The sequence below is a fragment of the Poecilia reticulata genome, chromosome 20, assembly GCF_904066995.2.
Source record: "Poecilia reticulata chromosome 20, P_reticulata-male-v2, whole genome shotgun sequence".
NCBI classification, from domain to species: Eukaryota; Metazoa; Chordata; class Actinopteri; order Cyprinodontiformes; family Poeciliidae; genus Poecilia; species Poecilia reticulata.
Window position 1 is genome coordinate 4,365,648 of NC_088849.1, and position 20,316 is coordinate 4,385,963.

Sequence of the window (20,316 nt, forward strand, 5' to 3'; positions counted from 1 at the left end):
TTTTTTACCACTGAGTCAGCGCAGATGAGATTTGGTTTGAGTATTTTTTTTAATATCTTTTGTCTTTTCCTTTTGGCCTTTTAGCTGTTATTGCGCTGTTAATAACCAACAGTAATACTGAATAAGTAACAGATACTGAAAGCTGAAAGTTCGTCTTTTAAAAATTGGCAGGAGCACTCACTCACTTCACTTCTGAGATCATTCTGAAGCTAAATACACAAAAAATATATATTTATTAATTTGATTCTTTCATGTTGAAGTTTGTCACTTGAACCCTTCAGTGATATTCTTACATATAAGGCAAAATTATGTGAGAATAGATGTATAGATGTCACAAAGATTTGCACGATTATTTGTAACATGTACATATTAATGACATCAGATCTTTATCCATTCCTTCTGGATTCATTGTAAACAAGAAAGAAAATATTTGTGCCTTTCACATGCATATGACCTGCTTTTGTATAACATTTTATCAAGTCAGAGGACTCCACAGCACTTCACTCTACATTCAGTCATTCACACATTCACTCATTATTGGTGGTTATCTACACAACAAAAGAGAAGGATGAACCCCTAACTGAGCCCTCAGACTGAGTCTATGTTGAAGTGTGATCGACAATACCAGATGTCCTGCCACCACTCTTCTGAAAAAATATATCTGACAGATCACATCAACCATCAGATGTCTGAGAAAAGAAACCTTTGGCTTCAAAAAGCTGCAGAGCATTTGCATAATAAATGGGTTCTGTTTAGCAGTGGTACACTCTGACAACAGTTAATTCAAAGTCCAAACTAAGCCCATAGATATGCTGGGGGATCATGTGATCAGATTTGGATCATGTGGTCAGATTTCTGTATTTTCAGAGTTACATTATCAATGCAAACCGGCACGGGAAGAAAATGTAAACTCCATGCAAAAAACCCCACGCTGGGATTTGAACCCAGGACCCTCTTGATGCTAGGCAGCAGTGCTGCATTTAATTAATATTTCAGTTGCCCATTTATGACTTTAGGTAGAATTTTATTTATGAATCATCGTCCCTCACAGTAAGATCTTAAAAGAGAGAGAAATGTTATTTAAATTAATTAATTCTTAACTCATTCACCTCTTCAAACCTTCAGAAGTTGTTGATCTGGATGTGAACAAACTAGGTTCCACAGCAGCTTTGATCCTGTAGATATGGAAGTTTGTCTCTCTTTTGCATCATATTCTCAGTTCTTTACCTTTTTAAGACTGTTTTGTTCCCAACTGTTCTCAGTGTTTCAATGCTGTTTCATTTGACTCCTCGCTCTAGAACTGACACCAGATGAAACAGTTTTCCTTCTCGTGTCTCACTTTCCCCTCTAGCATAATTGCACTTTGTTTTGTGCTGTTTGACGGAAAATGTCTGCTTAGCTGTGGTGTAAACAGTGATTTCATGTGTAAATGATTAATTAGGGATGTGCCATCGTGTATTCACAGATCAACATGCAAGAATAAGTAAGTCTTGTGTATGTGAATACACTTTCACTATAATTGCAATCTATACATGGCTTTATGGAGCTGCTAAGAGAAAGCTATAGTACTGTGAACAAGTAATCTGTTCACAGATTTCTCTTATTTTTGCTTTGCATTTTTTTTTTACCTTCAGCATTTCAGATCATTAGCCTAACTGGTTGATGCCTTAGCGGCAACAACTGCCATGTAGAATTTGCTGGAACTGGTAATGAGTTTGTTATATCCCTTTAACTCCATCCTGTTCAGAGTCAGGCTGCAGCATGTCTGCAGGCTGGATGATGAGTGGATTTCAGGTGGATTTCTTCCAGTCATTCCGAGGTGAACTTCCTGGTGTGCTTTGGATCATTAGGGTTGGGGTTAACCCAAAGTGCCTTTGAGCAACTGGCAGAGTAATATTTTCTAATGGAGCAGAATTGACTAGCTATGTTTCCGTCCGATTGTCATGCAAATTTTGGGCAAACTTTTAAAATGTTGTCAAAAACAGAAAAAAAAGAAAATGAAAATTAGGTATGTTTCCATCTACTGAGTTAAAGCAAATCAACCAGGCTACACATAACACAATGTTGTCACATGTTGACATTATGTTTGACTGTAATAAACAGGAAGTTGAAATCTGGCATGGACTATACAACTCAGAAAAAATAAGATGTGAACTTTGACATTTTTGTGCCTCTGGTAAGGCACAGAGCCGTCAGAGGATGTCAGGGTTAGGTTTAGGGTTACGTCACTCCCATCCCCCCGTAGTGCCTCTGACAGTGTTGCCCTCCAAGATGGAGGTTTGGAATTTATCAGAGTTGCATACTTGTGATAAGGCACAAACCCATCAGTGGGATGGATTCACTAAGTCAGAACTTATTGTGTCTCCATTTCTCCTTTAGCATATTAACTCTTATTCAAAAAAGCCAAAAGCCTCCTCAAGTGAGCATTAAAGCTTTTTTGCAAAAAATGAAGAAGTTGTGTCAAATTTAGCTGTTTCCAACAACTCTTTCTCATGCAAAATGCACATAAAAAACACTGATGTGACCTCCTGGATGAGTCTTTGGAGCTCTCTTTATGTTTGTTTTAGAGAAAATTCAGGCTTTCACCCAGGGTTCCTGATCCAAAACCTGAGAAATGATTTCCAGAAACATTGTGTAGGTTTCTGTTCTTGAATTTACTTCAATTTGAGCATGACTTGTTGCTTTTTTATATCTTTAAGCCTACTTTATGTTGTCAGACATACAGTGTCAAAATCTAATATTGATTCCTCAAATGAAGCGATGAGATGTGGCCAGGGAAAATGAAAAAAGAAACGTGGTCAACAACAATTTACTAGTTCAAATATTTCAAATATACTTTTTCATATAAGGCCAGGATTTTAAAATAGTTTTCTCCCTTTAAATCTGTATTTTTGTCTGATATTAAAATGTGTCTGCTGATCTAAATTACATGTAAAACTGTTACAGTTCATTTGCATCAGTTTTTTCTATATTAGCAGTTTTTTCCATGGCTGACTGCTTCTTTGGGTTTCGGCCTTTGCAACTTTCCCAAAGTCGAAGACTTGTCACATATGGTGATCACTTATTGGCTCCTTACTCCTCAGATGCTGAAGCTCCCGCCAAGTTGTTGCAGTTGGGTCTGGTAATTTCGGAGGGCAGGTTATGTGAAGCAGCACTCCATCAGTCTGACTGTTGATCAAGAAGCCTGAACAGAGCCTGGAGCTGCATCCTGGCTCATTGCTCTGCTGAGAAACAAATAACAGTCCCAATAAACTCCAACTAAACCTGCTGTGAGGGCATTCTTCTTGAATCATGAATTTAAATAGGTTGATTCAGGCTGAAATGAACCTCACACCCTGGCATTTGTAAAGGAGAATAAAGAAACTAGAAGAAAAGTTGTTTCAATTTCATTGGATTTACCCAACTAATATGCTAATGGAATTGTAATTTAGCAAAATTAAAATCTACAAACGCAATTACTGACAAAAACAGTTGAGCACCCAAAACAGATCTTGTTCTTTCTGTTTTGATCCATTACTAAGGGTCCCAGCAGGAAGGACCGGTAGAGGTTTTATTGTCGTTAGCAGACTGGTGCAGCTCCCACAAATCCTGATAATGTGATGGTTTATAAATGATCAACTCAAGACAGGAGAAAAAACAAAAGCATTACAAGGAAAGAATGCACTGATTCATCACCAACATATGGTACCAATGCTGTTTTTATTATTTAGAGATGCTTTCGTTTGTTCTTCTATTCATGATCTGACCGTTGTTTTGCTCATCCGCTGTGTGTCTAGCACTTTCTCCCTAGTGGTGCATACAGTAAAGATGATACTGCAATTTATGGTATTAATCAGGCACCAAGTAAATACAGGGCCAGTATCACCGATATTAATACCAATAATTTTACCTAGACCTCGGTTCTCTATCAGCACATGTTCAAGTATGTATGTTTGAAGCTGCTGATGGAAGACAACCAATCCCACAAATGTTGAGAGCATCCTCTCACCCCCAACATTCTGCTGGTATCAATTGAGGGGAACCATGGGGCGTGGCTGCTTCAGGCCTCCTCAAACAGTAAATACAAATTGGGAAAGAATTACAGTACAGTAACTGTGAAACCTTTAAACTTTCAAACAAACAAACAAAATAGTTTGGGTGATTCCCAGATAACCTGCTAATAGAGGTCAGAGGTGGAAAATAGGCAGCAATTTGTCAGTGTTACAGCAGCTCTTCCCGTCACGGCAGCACATGTCAGCAAAATCCACCAAAAAAACAGGAAACGACCTTCCTGTTGGTAAAATTGGCCTGTCATATCTCATCAGCCACTCATCTGCTTGAAAGGCGAGATGGAAGAAATGGAAATGGGTTGAGACAAAGAGCAAGAGATCCACTTTGAAACTGAGGGGGGAATTTGGCGGCAGTGGTGGAGCTAATCAGTTTTACTTAATCGGCGAAGAAGGCAAAGCAGGCGAAGCAACAGAACCGAGAGAAGGCAAGAGAGGAAGACGAGCAACAATATGAAATTAACCCTCTTTCCCGTGTTTCTTAATTCACCAAGCAATGACACATTTATTTATGAGGAGGCAAACTGAGAGTAAGCCTCTGGCAATTTAATCAGAGAACCAGTTCTATAGCTGCATACCAAAGTACCGAGTAGAATTTGTTGTATTTCCACCTCTTTCTTGGTTTTGCATACTGAAGAATATTGTGTTCCTGGCTGATAAATCACACACTACCAAGATCTTCCATTTTTTCTGCTTCCACAAAAATTTCTTCAATAATGTGTGTGTGTCTTTCTTTTTAGGTTACATTTTCTTGTGCTCATGAAATAAACATGCGTATACACTACAGTAACAACTGGATCCATGCTGCGACGGAAGGTACGGTGACTCCAGCCGTAGATGCAAAGCACCCTACTGGTGGCGCTGCAAGGCGAAACCCGGCGCGCTCTCATCGGCGTCTTCCTCATGCCTCCAGGACAACATCCGACATGAATGTAAGAAGGAAGGCGGAGCAGTGGGGAAGCAACGGCCTAAAGGTTAGAGACGTGGATTTCCTCAGAGATCTCTTTGAAAGAGAAGTGGAGAACTAAACATGCTGTTCAATCTTTGAACATCTCTGCAAGACACAACCACAAACCAAGGCTTATGGATGTTTGATCACTTCAGAAAAAAAAAACATTCTAAAAAACACTTTTTCTCTTTTTTACTACCTGTGTCTTTTGTCCAACGACAAACATGGCGACTTCTGCCAGAAAACTTCTGATCAAACTAGAATTTTGCAGCTCAGCTGAGTGTCTAAAACAAGGCAGTTTAGGGTAAGGCAATGCATTGTTGATATCTAGAAGTTGCAAAGAACCGGTTGTCTAAGATTTGTGCAAATTGATAAAATTAAAAACAAAAAAAATCTCACATACAAAAGTATTCAGTGTTTGCTCAGTGCTTTGTTTAAGCACCTTTGTCAGATGCTTCACGCAGCAAGTCTTCATGCTCAGTTCAGATTTTTTCAGTTCAGAAGTATGATCTTTTTGCGCGGCTGTTCACACCATTATTTAAGCGAATGCAATCAGATTTCCATGTGAACAGTTTATGACTCCAAAGGAACCCACATGCGCAGAAGACCAATGTAGATGTCACACAACAGCGCTCTGTTTGCCTATATGACAGATGGATCGAGTTTAAAGTTTATTTGGCAATGGGAGCCGACGGCATTGTCACGAGATCAGAACCAGACGAAGGAAGTTAAAAAAATAAAGCCCAATAATAGCTACGGTGTTTAATGGAGCATTGACCGCAGCATCTGTATAGAAGTCAGTTTGAAAGGGGAGTCAGAACCAGCAGTGGTGGAACTGGGAGGTGATGCGCTTCACTGACACTGACTTCCTTTATTTAATACTAATCACATTTTCTGACATACTGAATTTTAGTTTAGTATTCTTTCTCTCTCAGTTATAACTTTTAAACTTACAAAGAAATAAAGGCTCGTTGTATTCCACTCTCTGTGTAATGAACCTATAGAGTTTATGAGTTTTACTTCCTGACAAAAAAACAGAAATTTTTCTGCAATACTCCAATTTTTGAGACTTACCCGCAGCTTCTTTGTTACTTGTTATCTGCAGCTCGTTTTATTTGTCATATTAACTTTTCCTGACAATCAGAAGTCTGAAAGCGAGCCTCTAGTTTTCCCTGCATCTCCTCCCTCCATGCTGGGTGGATAAACACTGGCCGCTTTACAGGAATGAACCACCCAGATGCACACAGACAGAGCAAAGAGGCTGCAGCGGACAGAATGGAGAAATACTTTGCTCACATTCACACATTTAGAAATCCAATCATTCGCTGAAGCGTTGCTGGCCAGACATACTGTTCTGGATTCTGTGCATCCAACCAACAGAACGCCTTGTAATAAACCAAAACAAATCAGTTTGCAGTAGTTTTGGAATCAGTTGGCCTCATTTACTCTTGTTATTATGAAGCGGTGTGTTCATATGAGGGTATATTGATCATCTTTATCCTCTCTGTGTTTTGTATTTATAAAATAAAATGTGAACTACTCCAGAGCAGTTTTGCTCAGACATTTTAAGAATCAAAGCAAATGGAAGGTGAAAACTTTGCTAAGCTCCAGGAGACGTGAACGTGTGCATGCAGCTTTTTACGACTCTGTGCTAATGTTCCTGCATTATTTATTGGTGCTCATTAAAACTAGTCAATTGAACGTGGCATTGATGTAAAGGCCTTTATTGAACCTGTCACCGTAATGTTCGCCGTGACGTTCTATTGCTGCTGGATTGTTTGGCACCAGCCTGAGGAATAGAAATGAGTCACTCTGTACCAATCAGGGCTCAGTGTTGCTCCCTGCTGAAGGATTTAGGAACCCCAAAGGCTCTGGAGGAAATTCACACTGCCATGCCGTTCAGACAGAAACCACATCAGGTTTGGATGGTTTCACCTGAACACAACAATGGTGGTATCACCTCAAAGCAGCAGCACACAAAGCTCTTAGTTTAATCCAACATATGAGACAGATGAAGCTTCATGAAGGCAGTTGGGACAACATAACAGCATGGGGACATGAGTGAGTGGGGGTGTTGATTAAAAGAAGAACTGAACTCTGAGTGTAGGTGGATCAGACAGAAAAGAAGTAACCAGGTGGAGGCTCTTCTCTAGAACAGCTTCTACTTTTATAAAACCCAAACCTTAATGCATCACTCTATGAAAGTTTCACCTCAGTTTATCTGATGCTCAACTAGGGGTCACAATAATGGAATAATTTACCCATTTGACCATTTATTTATTTTTTTTGTTTCAAACAATGTTGTCAGGGTGTCATTTTGACACCCTGACAACATCTTCATATTTATGCACATAGCACACACAGAGCTGGAAGGTGCTAAGTACAACCTAAAGAGGGGAGAAGTTACACTGCTTACTGAAATTTATTTTCTTAACAGTATCCGGCCTCCTGTGGCTCTACAGCCATCTGGGCAAAGAGAAACAGATGAAGGAACCTCACAGGTAGCTGTGAAATTCTGGTTTCTCTTCTGCTCTGCCAGGAACAAATCTTTAATACTGTACTTTAATTCAATGAAAAGTTCTCCAAAAACCCAATTTGTTCTTCTGCACTCAGCATCTCCAAAGTTTAGTCCTGATATCAAACCAAAAGCAATAGATAATAAACAGAAAATAATGAAGTACAATTCCTGTTTCTAATTAGGAATTAGAAACAAATAAGAATTAAGACATTCATTCACCATAAACCTAAGTATTTTCTAATACTAAACAAAACATTTTCATGTGATTCTAATATAGTCAGAAATAATACAATTTCAAATACATTCATCATTAACTAAATTAATTCTAAAACAAGATAATAGAATTTTTAGTCAAAACTTGTTATTAATAACTAAGAAAAATGTCTTACAAATTAAATGTTAGTGATTTAAAACATTTTATGTTATATTCAGTTTTTTGCACCATGTCAGATGTTAGTTTGGAAGACTTCTTATCCTGGTTACGTGAACCGACCAAAGTTCCCTTTCTCAGAGTAATTCAAGTGATTCTGTCCTCCACCTTCCTGCATATGTTAATTTATGACCTGCTGTCTTTAATGATAAGACTCCAGGGGTCTGAGCCGAAATTCTCTTGCAGATCCTCTATTCTCCTTTGTACTTTAAACAGCAATATTTCTTCGGGTTTTAAATCACTCACACAAACCTGTTCAAACTTAAGAAATTCGTTCTAAAATGTTTAAACTGTGTTAAACACTCAAAATAATAATTTTCTCAACACATGTGAATCTGGATCCATCCCGACCATGCTCTGGGAGATGATCCAGTGACTGTGTGACTGTCTGCTTGTTTCTTCCTGTTTTCTCATTTTTTCTTTTTTATCAGGTGGCATTGTGGGTTGGTGTGCTTCATTCATAGATATTGGGGATGATAGCTGTCCACAAATACTTGAGAACCCATCTAAGAATAACTCCAATTGCCTATTTTAATAGTTTAAACACCAAATATACCTTACAGAGAAAGTCATCTTATTGCTCCCACAAAATAATATCCTCAGTCTCCCTTATCCCTGCTCTAGGGGGTTCAACCAATCAGGGCTAATGAGAACAAACGGCTTTCCTGGATTGGCTGCTTTGCAAACACCATCCAATAGAGTATCCAGTGCTGGGCTAGATTTTTAGCTTTCCATGCTGACATTTTAGATATGGTCTTTGACAAATTCTGGATAGTAGGCGGAGGTCCAACTGTGCTGCCATTGGTGGGCTTCGCCTTTAGCTGTCCCACCTGTTCCTCAGGTTTCATCCTGTTAAGTGTTAAACGTAGTACTGCGATGAACTAGAAATACCCAGCATGTTTCTCCTCTGCAATCATAAAGGCTTCACTCTAACACATTCAGATAAAAACACGACCCATAAAAATAATAGAAAAGAAACAAATATTTACATTACAGTGAAAAACAGCTTTTTTGCATAATAAGCTTTCCAAGCACATGAAAAAAGTATCACAAGCAACAAAAATCGAAGCAATCTCAGTGACAGAGGCCAGAAGTGACCTTCGATTTATTTATTACCTTTTCTTTCTCTGCTTCAGCAAGACACCAAATGCTCACATTATTAAATTTTTCAACATAATAAAAACAAAGAGTGGGTTGCTCCATGAAGGAACTTATTTTCCACAAGTATATTAAGTGTGTGGGTTATACAGAGGAAGCTTAAGAACTACAAAATTCAAGATATTCAGTTTAGCAAACACAAATATGCCTTGGAAGTAAAAATTACAGTTACTCTTATATGCAGTTTGATGTGTTTGTTTTTGTTGTTTCCGTTTTATTCAATGCTTTAGCTTTAGGAAATCAAACCCTGTTTCCTGATGAGCAAAAAACTGTGTTGTGCTTTGAATAACAGTCATGATCTTTCTAGAAGAGTCTTTACTCAGTTTGTTTATGGCTTAAAGTTACCAAGTTGGTAAAACTGAGTTTTTACTGGGGGTTTTTTCAGCAGTTGCTATTCCACCGTGTCTTTTTTTAGTCATACTGGCCCAGCACTTCACCATTTTCACATTGATAATCACTATCAGGAGGAATAGCCTCTGGCTGAAGGGAAATTGCTTGCCAGGTAGAATTAAAGCTACAAACAAGCCATAAAGCACCTCTAAAGTGACACAAATAATTACCAGGTTCTCTGGCCATTTGTAATTGATTGGCTTTTCTTCAATTGTAATGCAACATCCCTATTTTCAAATGTGGTTTTGCTCCGTAAAATATGTCTGCTATGTTTTGTCTGCAGGGTATTTTGTGGGTCTGAGATATTGCCTATAACATCCCTTTGGAAGTTTCAGTCTGTATTTAGTGCGGGAAAGTCTTAGTCAAATAGTTTCACTTTAGTAAAATAGAAAAACCTGAGAGGAAAAATTAGGTCACTTTCCAATCCGATTCCAGCCTACAGAACACAGCATTATTCAGTAAAGATACACAGCAAATCCAGGAAGCCCAGATTAACACTGTCAGATTTGATTTCAACACTTTTAAAGTGTCTATATGGGTCCACACCAGAAAGTGTTAATTTAACTCTTTTTGGAGTTAATAAAGTGTCAGATATCAAATCTGCTGGAGTTAATCATTTAACACTTACTAACACTAATTCAGTGTTAGATCTTAATATCAACTCTCACAGAGTATTTCTTTAACTTTTTAAGAGTTATTTGTAATTAATATTAAATAGCTACTTTATTGTTTTGAACTTTTAAAAATTCTTTGGAAAATAAATATTTAATAAAGAGGCAATGATTTTCTCAAATGCATTTATTTCAAAACGTGCACTATAATTACAAAACATATTACAACGTGGAATAATGTGCATGTTTCACATGTCACTTTCATTCACATATTGCTTTTTAAAAGATCTAACATACGAGCTGTGCAATACAAAATGCAGTATGCTTAATGCATTTTTCTTCAATACCATATGCATGAAATTGTTCAAAGTACAAGGTGGAGAAAGTAAAGCCTGTATCAATGCAATGCAGTTTATGTAATATGATAGAGCACATTTTCTTTTAACAGGTAGATTACCAGGTATGTACAGTACATAACAGACCAACCTGATATTCATATCCATCATTTCTTACCCAGTTTATGTTTCTGTTGATAAGAGACAGTTCCTCTCTGCCCTCCACCAGAGAGATGTCAACAGATTGTCTTCGGGTTGTTGGGCTGTTCGTGACGTTTGGCCGGAGACACCAACATGCTCCTCTACTGCATCGGATAGTCTTCAGTCTCTGAGTACCACAGTTAGTGTCGGTCTCTGGATCATAACAAACAAAAAACATAACAATGAGAAATGGAGCGAAGGAATACATTTTACTACAACTCTAACAATAAGCCTCAATTACTGAAATGTAGGGTTTCAGAGATATTAACACTTACATAATCATTTTTGGAGCCTGAATCTTCAAAGAATGGACCTTAACACAGGGCCGCCTTTCATTGGCTAATGCCCATTTTATGTCACAGCGCAGCTATCACGTGGGTTACCGGCTCACAAACTCATACAAATGTACATTGTGGACTACCAGACCGACAGAAAGTTTTTGCGTCAGGCTCGAAAAAAAATGGTACTCCGTCAGTGGGGTATATGTACAGGCGATGTTAGGTATCCTGATCATGTTTGTGGAACTAAAATTCACAGATTTCCAAATTCTGAAACGGAATGTCTTGCTTGGATCAAAGCTTGTACACGACCGCATTTGCAGCTCAACCGTCATAGGATCAATAAGAACGAAGTGTGTGCTGGCGTAAGTATTATTGCTTTGCTTTCTTTGTGTTTAATGAATGAAAAAATATATTCAATAATAAACACATCCATTATGAAAACCTTTTAGCCAAGTACATCATAATGGCAGTACCGATACAACTTCTACATCCTGAAGCCTGTCTGTTACAGCTTTACGTTAGCTGAACAGATCAATATGCAATGTATACCGTATCTGACATACATTAAAGATTTTATTTAACCTGAAAAGGCTTTTTACTAAACTGCAATCATGTTAGCCACGCCAGCTTTTACTAAGCTGTAATCGTGTTAGCCACGCTAGCACAGAGTACTGTGTATAAGACCTAGGCACATTCGAACCCTCTAAACCATGAATGCCCGACTTACCCATCCTTGCAAGAACAATAGGCATTAGTGATCTTGTCCACAGCTATATTTATGCTGAGGGTCTGAGGATCTGCTGTTTTCCTCATCGACTGGTAGCATTTAGCTGCAACTCACACAATGTTGGAGGCATTGCGTGGCTAAAACATCTTGATGTCGTCCAAAAAAGATGACATGAACTTGTTGGTTCCCTTGTCCATTGTCGTGGCTGATATTTTGAGAAAATCCGGGAGAAATGCTACACTAATCGACTCAGAAATACTCTCCAGAGTCAGTCGAAACGAAAAATCCCATAGAAGCTAAGCTCTGCGAGGAGGTTAATGTGAGACATGACGTCACGTGGGACTTTCAAGGGGCGTTTCTGGGCGGAGCTTGGCAAGGTCCATCCATGGAGGGATCGGGAGGGGGGAGGTTAGGCTGACGACTGGCGATTCATCCTCAACCAGACTGGTTCTAATATATACAAAAAGGCAATAAAAGGATTTAAAAAATGCTGCAAAACGTATATAAGATGACACAACAGTGGGAATAATGTTCTCAATGTGAAAAAGCCTTTTACATTTTTTCAAAGGAAAAAAATCGATCAGAAAGGTTAATAAATCTGACCAATATGCATGTAAACGTTCAACATCATAAAAAAACATACTGCAGATTATTACGGATCTGTTCAAGTTAGCCAATAATTTGACTAAATGTTCACCGACTTGATTTTTTCCAACATTTATACTCCGCTAACATTCAGCATGCTAAGCTAAAAATGCTAACACCAAGCCGTGTGGCCAACGGTCTGTCATCCATGTTGAGCTTAACTCAAAATAATAGTTATAAACCATCTCAGGAAAAAAATGACTTACCAAGCGTGGTAAACACCTCAAAAAGGTGGAAAGTAAATAGTCCTGAATTGACTTGGCTTCTGTCGCTTTGCTTTGGGAATCTGTGATTCTGGGGGCGGAGCCAGTGAATTAACTCCTTCAGTGTTAAAGCCGCTGTAGGAGTTCAGAGTTAAGAAGTTAAGAGTTATTGATTCTATTTTAACACCTCTAGATTTGATACGGAAACACTTTGTTTTAACACTGGATTTTAACTACTAATAATTTACACCCCAGAGTTACATAAACAGAATGTGACTCTGTTAGAGTAAAATTAACTCTGCTTTTGCACAGTCTGATGACACCAAAACATTTAACACTTTTTAATTTGCTGTGTAGTGATTGACGTGACGTCAAACAACTTAAACATAAAGATATTTTCAATTATTCAAGAGCCACTAAGTGCTAAATGTTGAACTTTCTTCTTGAAATGTTCAAATTTCTTCTGTTTTGTTTGCTAACCCTTGTAATGATGCCTTAAGTTTTCCCTCACCTATAAACCTCTCAATAACAACAGAGCAACATTAACATAAGCATCTACACACAGTGATGCAGCGAACCATAATTTTTTCTATGAAACATAATTTCAAATTATTTGTGAAAAATATGCCTACTTGTGGGGTTTTTTTGAAGCCATTCAAAACAAAATGCAGCTTCTGAAGCTACCATACAATGGTACAATGACACAATGGTACTTGACGCGCTATTGGCTGGTATCTGCAACGTAAACAATTGAGGAGCAGCATTTATTTTACTTGGCACCAGGGGTGAAAGTAAGGGGGTACGGTAGGGTACTGCGTACCCCTAAAAGATTTAGTGGGGTACGCAGTACCTGCAAGAGAGGGGAGCGGCTGTCTGCTGTAAAGAATGAAGGGGTTCATTATGCAGCTGTGAGTGCATCCATTAATTAGCCGTGACTGATTAGTTTTTCCAAGAACAATCTAAAACACGGCTTAATCGGTTAATAAATAACTTTTTTCCCATTTCATATTGTTTCTGAACTCTTTGTGCTTTGCTAGAGCAGCGGTGCAATATGTCGATCGCAGAAGGTTTTGAGTCGATCTCGGCTTTAGGTGACAAACTGAACGCAGCCAGGAGGCTGAGACCAGCACGTCCTCCTCTGGCTCCTTATCAAAACGTTCATAACTTTATTAAAGAACAACAACAACAAAAAAAAAAAAAACTTGTTCAAATTAATGACCCAACAACAATAATAATCTCAGTGATTATTGTTTCAACAACGTGTTGCGCAATTCTGTGCGTTTCGGTTCCATTATCAAAATAATGAGCAGAACAGGAGTTTAAAATTAACTAATCAACCACCGATGTGTTCAGGGAGCGCCTGAAAACCTAATATCCGACTGAATGTTATGTTTTTAACGTAATATGTGGTCGGCTTGTGGAGTGCACGAGGTTGCCATGGCAACGGCTGTGCTTAAATGACAGAGACGGAAAGTAAAAAGGTAGGAGTGGTTTTGACTTGATCACCTGTTCAGGTTGTTTTACCTTTGCTGTGGCTCATCACAGCTGCTGTAATTTCTGAACTTTCAATAAACGACAAACTTGGACTAATTACCTCGTTCTTTGTGACCATACGTCATTTACAACAAACGTCAAACACGGTAAATATGTTTCATTAAGTATCTAACAAACAAATGTCTTCTACTACCATAATTATGTGAAATTAAATTAATTGTCTAATATAAAAAATAGTTTAGTGCTGTCGGGCTCAGAGTCTGAGAGGCTTTTCCTTTATCAAACAAATTTTTTTTGGCTCTTATTTAGTGGAAATATTAATGTTGATGAGATTTTCTCCAAAATGATAACCTTTTTCAACCTTTATAGCTCCACTGTTGAAAATGAGAAGCTAACATTCACAAATGACAGTGAAATAAAATCCAGTCCAACAACTGGTTTGAGGTGATTCCTCTGGAGCCTGTTGGAGGAAAAATATCCCAACTTCAGAAGATGTGCTTTAACCTAACAGAGCTCTGTGGTTCCTCCTATCAGTATGAGAGTCAGGGTGAGGAGACGCCATGTTAGGAAGAGAAGTGGAAGCTGCATGATCTTCAGAACAAACAGGTTATGATGCTGGGCTACTGATTATCCCTCTGTCTGGACACAGGATCAATAGAGCCAGTTTAAAAACTAAAATGAATGGTTATATGCCAGACATGGAAAACTGGGATGCTCTCCATGGCATGATGTTCAGGATTTAGGTCTCATGGCATCTCAAGGTGTCAACATTGCAGCCAGTGGGCTGAAGGAAATACAGCTTTATTTTGTAGCAATTCAAGAGCTACCCAGCTTTTATTGCTTCGCAAAAAATTAATCAGCACAGAAACTCTAAAGCACACAAAGAAGCTATATATATAATACATGCATTTGTTTTGTCATAGTACCCCCAAGAATTTAAAACTACTTCCACCCCTGCTTGGCACTGACTAGTTGTAGCCCAAAGCAGAGATAATGAGACTGTGGATGCTAGCTTCTATGTTAGTGCTAGGACAATTTCCACTATAAATACATATTAAAGTTAATTTGGTGGTTGAACTATTAAAAAATAGGCAGTTACATGGGTTCTGACTGTCACTGACCTGGTGATTTTCCAGACTTTTTTTGTCTGGATTTTATTTTTATTTTCTCTCTGTTCAGCAGCGTATTAAATACTTCTTTTCCCCTCTGGGTTTCTTATTTGGAATACAGCATTACATGAAGCTAAACTGGTACACCACTACAGCTCAGGTATGTCTGTGTGGAGAAATACAGGGCAGTGAGGCAGAAGATGGCTGTAATAACAGGCAGTTACAACAGAGTTCCTATTGAGACAAAACAGCTGCTGGGCTGATTCAAGATGGAACAAACTTAGATTGATAAACATGATCAGAAAAGCTGTCATCACATTCATACATCATTAAGTCCATATATCCGACATCAGGTGTGTGCAATGTAGAGACCTTTGTATTCATCACAATATCGTTACAGTGTGTTTGTCATTCATGCGCAATTGTTATGAGTCAGGGGTAAGCCAAATAAAAGCCCAATATATTCCTCAAACTATTAAAGAAAAATAATTAGATATACATTGTTTCAGACTTTTCTGTTATTTCCAACATGTTGAAGCAGATGCTGGTGTTGGGGTGCTAACAAAGGCTGCTAATGCAGGACAAGACAGACGATGAGATGAAACAACAGAGCAGCAGATATGGAAGGAAACGGAGAGATGAAGAGTGTTACACGGATGAAGTGACAGAGTGGCAGGTGAAAGGAGAGTGTGTGAGCCATCACAGGTTAGCCTGTCCACATTGTCTGTAGAGCACTTTTACACACACAAGAACATCAGCATTAAATGCACAAATTAGAATGAGAATTCATGTTTCCAACAGAAACCACTTAGCCTCGCTCGAAGGAAGTCCTCATCTCCTTCTATAAGTCAGTGTAATCATCTCATTCCTGGGGTGTTCGATCACTTCCTAGTGGGTTGTTTATGTTCTATCGGTCTTGCCTTATGCAGTTTATATCTTTGTTGCCTCTCGCCTTAAATGTTAGCTGGAGATAGGCACCAGTAACCCTCCTGACCCACTAAGGGACAAGGGTGTATAGAAAATGGATGGATGGATCTTTGTGCTTAGTTTTTTAGTTCATGCCAGCGTTGTCTGTCTTGTAAAGTCAAATTTCTGTTTCTTAGATTCTTATCAGGCTTTTTCTCTTTTGGTTTTCAGATCCTTGAGTGTTGGTTCAGCTCCCGGAGTTCCTCAGATTAGTTATTTTGGTTCTTATGTCACCCTAAGCTCCTGAATTGTCATTGTTCTTTGCTGGAGCAATGCAAATGCTTAAATCCTTTCATTTGTCCGCAATTCTATTTCTGCTGATCATCCCGTTACTCTACTATCACCTTTCAATGGTGAAAGAAGATGGACATTTGTTACAGTAAGGGCCCCTTGTCCACTTTATTTTGTATACAATCCTTTTTTTAAGTCCATGTTTTCTTTTCTCCATATTGGGTGGGCAATGTAAGAATGTAAAAATGCAACATACTTTTGTTGCAATTATTGTCTTAGTTATACAGCACAAGGGAGCAATGACAGATAAACCTTCACTTTTACTAACGTCTTGGTAAAATGTTTCTGCATGTTTTGCAAATTCAGGCTGCAGTTTTCACTGGTTCTTCGTCACTAATGGAAGTTCTTTTAACTCCAAGAGGTAAGGTCTGTCTCCACCCATCACACCTTAAATATGGCTGTCTTGTATGGTTTACATGGTGGGAATTTAATATATCAACATCAAGCTCCTGATGTTTTCATTACAATTTTGTAATATAAAATCTCTTTAGGAAAAAAAAAAATCCATAGAGCTTGGGGGGCGACAACTAATCTGCACCAGAGCCACTTCAAAGCACAACATGTACATTTTCCAAATAATTCACTAAAAATGGAAAATACTGTCCTTAAGCAACTAAATATACACACAATTTATATTGCATAAAAACCTCCAATGGACTGGTGACATGTCCAGTCTGACCCCGCCTCTCGCCGTTGACCTCTGGAGATAGGCACCTAAACCTCTGGCGAATCCACTAGGGATGTATTTCATGTTACATTGGTTGTGTGATAGAGGATGGATGGATGTTGTGTACGCAGCAATAACCACTACTGCCACCAACTGTTTTGTAGGGGAACTTCTTGTTCCATAAGGTGCTCTGTTGACAGTTACCTCTTCATAAGAACAACCAATCACATGGCTGCAAGGGCATCCAATGAGATGCCACCTCCTGTCTCCGCCCTCTGGTTCCACCCCTTCTTAAGCGAATTGGAGAAGTGGAACTATGATGGAAGCAAAGAAGTAAAGACATGCAGTGACCAGTAGTAAGTGGGCTTCAGTGATACAGGATGGGTTGCCTTAGTTAGTTTCACTTGGTGGAATCAAACTAGAACGTTATTTAACTCTGCTGCTCCCTACAGCAACAACAGAACATAATGAGGCGCCGAGGATTAACTTCAAGGACAAACCTCTTAGAAACACACACTGCTCACTTCAGGAGAAAATTATAGGAGGAAAAAAATATACAAATTTAATGTACAGAAGTATTTATATGTGAGGTGCATAGCAATGTGGTTCTATTGTTGGGCTTGGATAACAATATCAAGGTGAATCTATATGCAATTATTATTTTAGTCTTATCTTGTTTGTGTGTTTGCTCTGAAAACGTTACAGCAGGATCCCAGCTGCTGCTGCAGTTTACTGGCTCACATTAAACAAGATGCAGCTGATAAAAGCTGTGCTTTTATTGGTGCAGCACCAGGAATTAACAGAGGAGGAAGATAAGACCAAATTTACTATGACAGCTAATTAGCCTGATAAAAAACAAGGATCTGTAACAACACACGCATTTAAAGTGCCTTGAACACACCTGGAATTTTTACACATTTTGTCAAAACCGAAATGTATTTTACATTAAATAGGATGTGATTTATGCCATTTTATATTTTTTAACATGGATATATTATATAAAATAGGGCTGTATAAATAGATCAATTCGGCGATATATATCGATATTTTTCGCCCTCGGAAAGTATCGGTTTTTCATCCGCGAGAATCGATCCCCTAAACCATAGGGGTCCATAGCCTTATAGCTCTTTTTAACGTCTAGTTTGTTACGACGTAGCAGCAAGGCTCCGCCCCCCTCAGTCTCACTTTCAACTTGACCTTAAAGTGCGCATTATAAACTACTGTTGCACTAGCACCGCCACACCAGCAGGGGGGGCACACATGTTCGAGATAGAGAGCTTGATTAGAGTAAGTAGAGTTCTGTGTGTAGGAGCGGGATCATTACAGTTCCTGGTCGTATGTTTTGTGACCGCATTAAAAATAAACGTTCAGCTTCCGAAGGAACCTTTTAACTGTCTCTTGTTTGCCGCACCACACTGCGGTGAACCACAAGGGAGTTAACCCTGAAGTCCCCAACCTCTTCAGCCTTGGAGCGAGACGGAGCTCCCCTGTGTTTCCCCCACGAAGTTTGGAGGTTCATCAGGAAAGGTTAACACTACACACCAGTTTTTAAATTGTGTTAATAGGCCAAGTATAACTGGAGTTATGCTAAAATTAGTAAACCATATTTTTCCGAATGTCAAGAGAGGGAATGCGCTTCCAAACGTACAAAACGAAACGAAACATTAGATTCCTGTGTTTTTTGGAAATGTAAAAGCTTCAGTTAATAACGATGGGCTGTATTTTGTTGCTGAGAAACGAAGTCAAGTTGCAGAAGTAACCGTGAAAGAGAAGCGGAAAGGAGCAGCGGCGCGAACGGAGCAGCTGCAAAAGCAGTGAGATCGCGAAATTAATGCAAATTTCGACTGGTAGCATTCACTTCGTAATTAGTTTTTAGCTTGGCGGGTTCTGTTCTGTATATAAAGGTTACCTGAAGAATGAACATGGGTTGATAACATCCGAAGCGGGCGCGCAGCGGCGCTGTGGTTTGAGCAGGAAGACGAAGAGGAAAAACCCCCCAGCCGGAATCCGCGGCGCAGTGAGGATTTCCATGATAACAATGGCTGATCGATCATTTTTATTAGCAACAGACAAAGAGTATCAGAGACTGAGAGAACGATGAGATCCTGGCAGTCTGAGAGGCAGCTACTCAGAGATCCAAGCAGGGGAATAGCGGCGCTGCGCAGCTGCAGGGAGTCGATCACTACGGGGTGAAGCGGAGCCTCAACTTTAGCAGTTAGAAGAAAGCAGCTTACAGCCACGGATAACTCCGGGAGCCAAGGTGGAAACGCCTTTTTCCCCATAGTCCAAAAGACTGCATTTGTGGCTGCATTTTTACTCCAAAATGCAGCCACAGTGTCCAAAAGAAAAAACATAAATGCAACCATTTGCATATTGAGAGTCTACAGAGGCTGATAATCTCCCCACTCTCCTCCTGGATTACTGTTTAAACTTTTGAGTTTTATGTGAAATCCACATGGATTAAATGACAAAAACTAATTCTCTCTGCATGTTTGATTCATTTTGTCCAGCTGCAGACTGTTAGACTGTCCAATCAGATTCAGGTATTGTGTAGTTGGTGCCTTTGATCAGTTTTCAGTTAAGTAAATTCAAGTCTATGGAACACAAAATGTCACTAAAATCACTCTGTCCTTCTAAAATCTTTCAGAAAATCGTAAAAATGCACTGAATCGTATCGAATAGTATCGCTTAACAAATATTGTTGTACATATCGTACCGTGACCAGAATATCGTATCGTATCGTGAAATTATTGTATCACTACACCCCTAATATAAAATATTTAAAATCTGTTCATCATTCATATTCAGTCAATACCCTGTAAAGTGCAACTAAAGCCAGGGGCGCGCTGTTTGTGTGCAGATTAGGTTACTTATTTAGGGGTATCAAATTATGGTGGGCTGAATACAATGCCACACTTTTCAGATTTACATTTTTAAAAGTCATTGAAAATTGTTTTGGATTTTCTTTCCACTTCACAGGCACGCTGTCCTTGTGTTGGTCAATAAAATGGAGGTTTGTGGTTGAAGCATGTAAAAAATGTTGAAAGATTTCCTCTTGTTTTTTGCGATGCTCTGTAAAGAGTAAAGTGTAAAAAACTAAATCTTGTTTTAGGTCACAAACAGAAGAGATTTTACAAAATGCTAATAAAAGCAGAAGGTGAAGGTCGACATTTTGTTGCCGGCTTTGGAGTTATTTTCTTCACAGAAAGCTGGATTGTTCTGTTCTGCTCCAGAAAACTCCAACGTTTTGACATCTGTGAATTCATTAAGCGTTCAATGATTTACATAAAAAGTT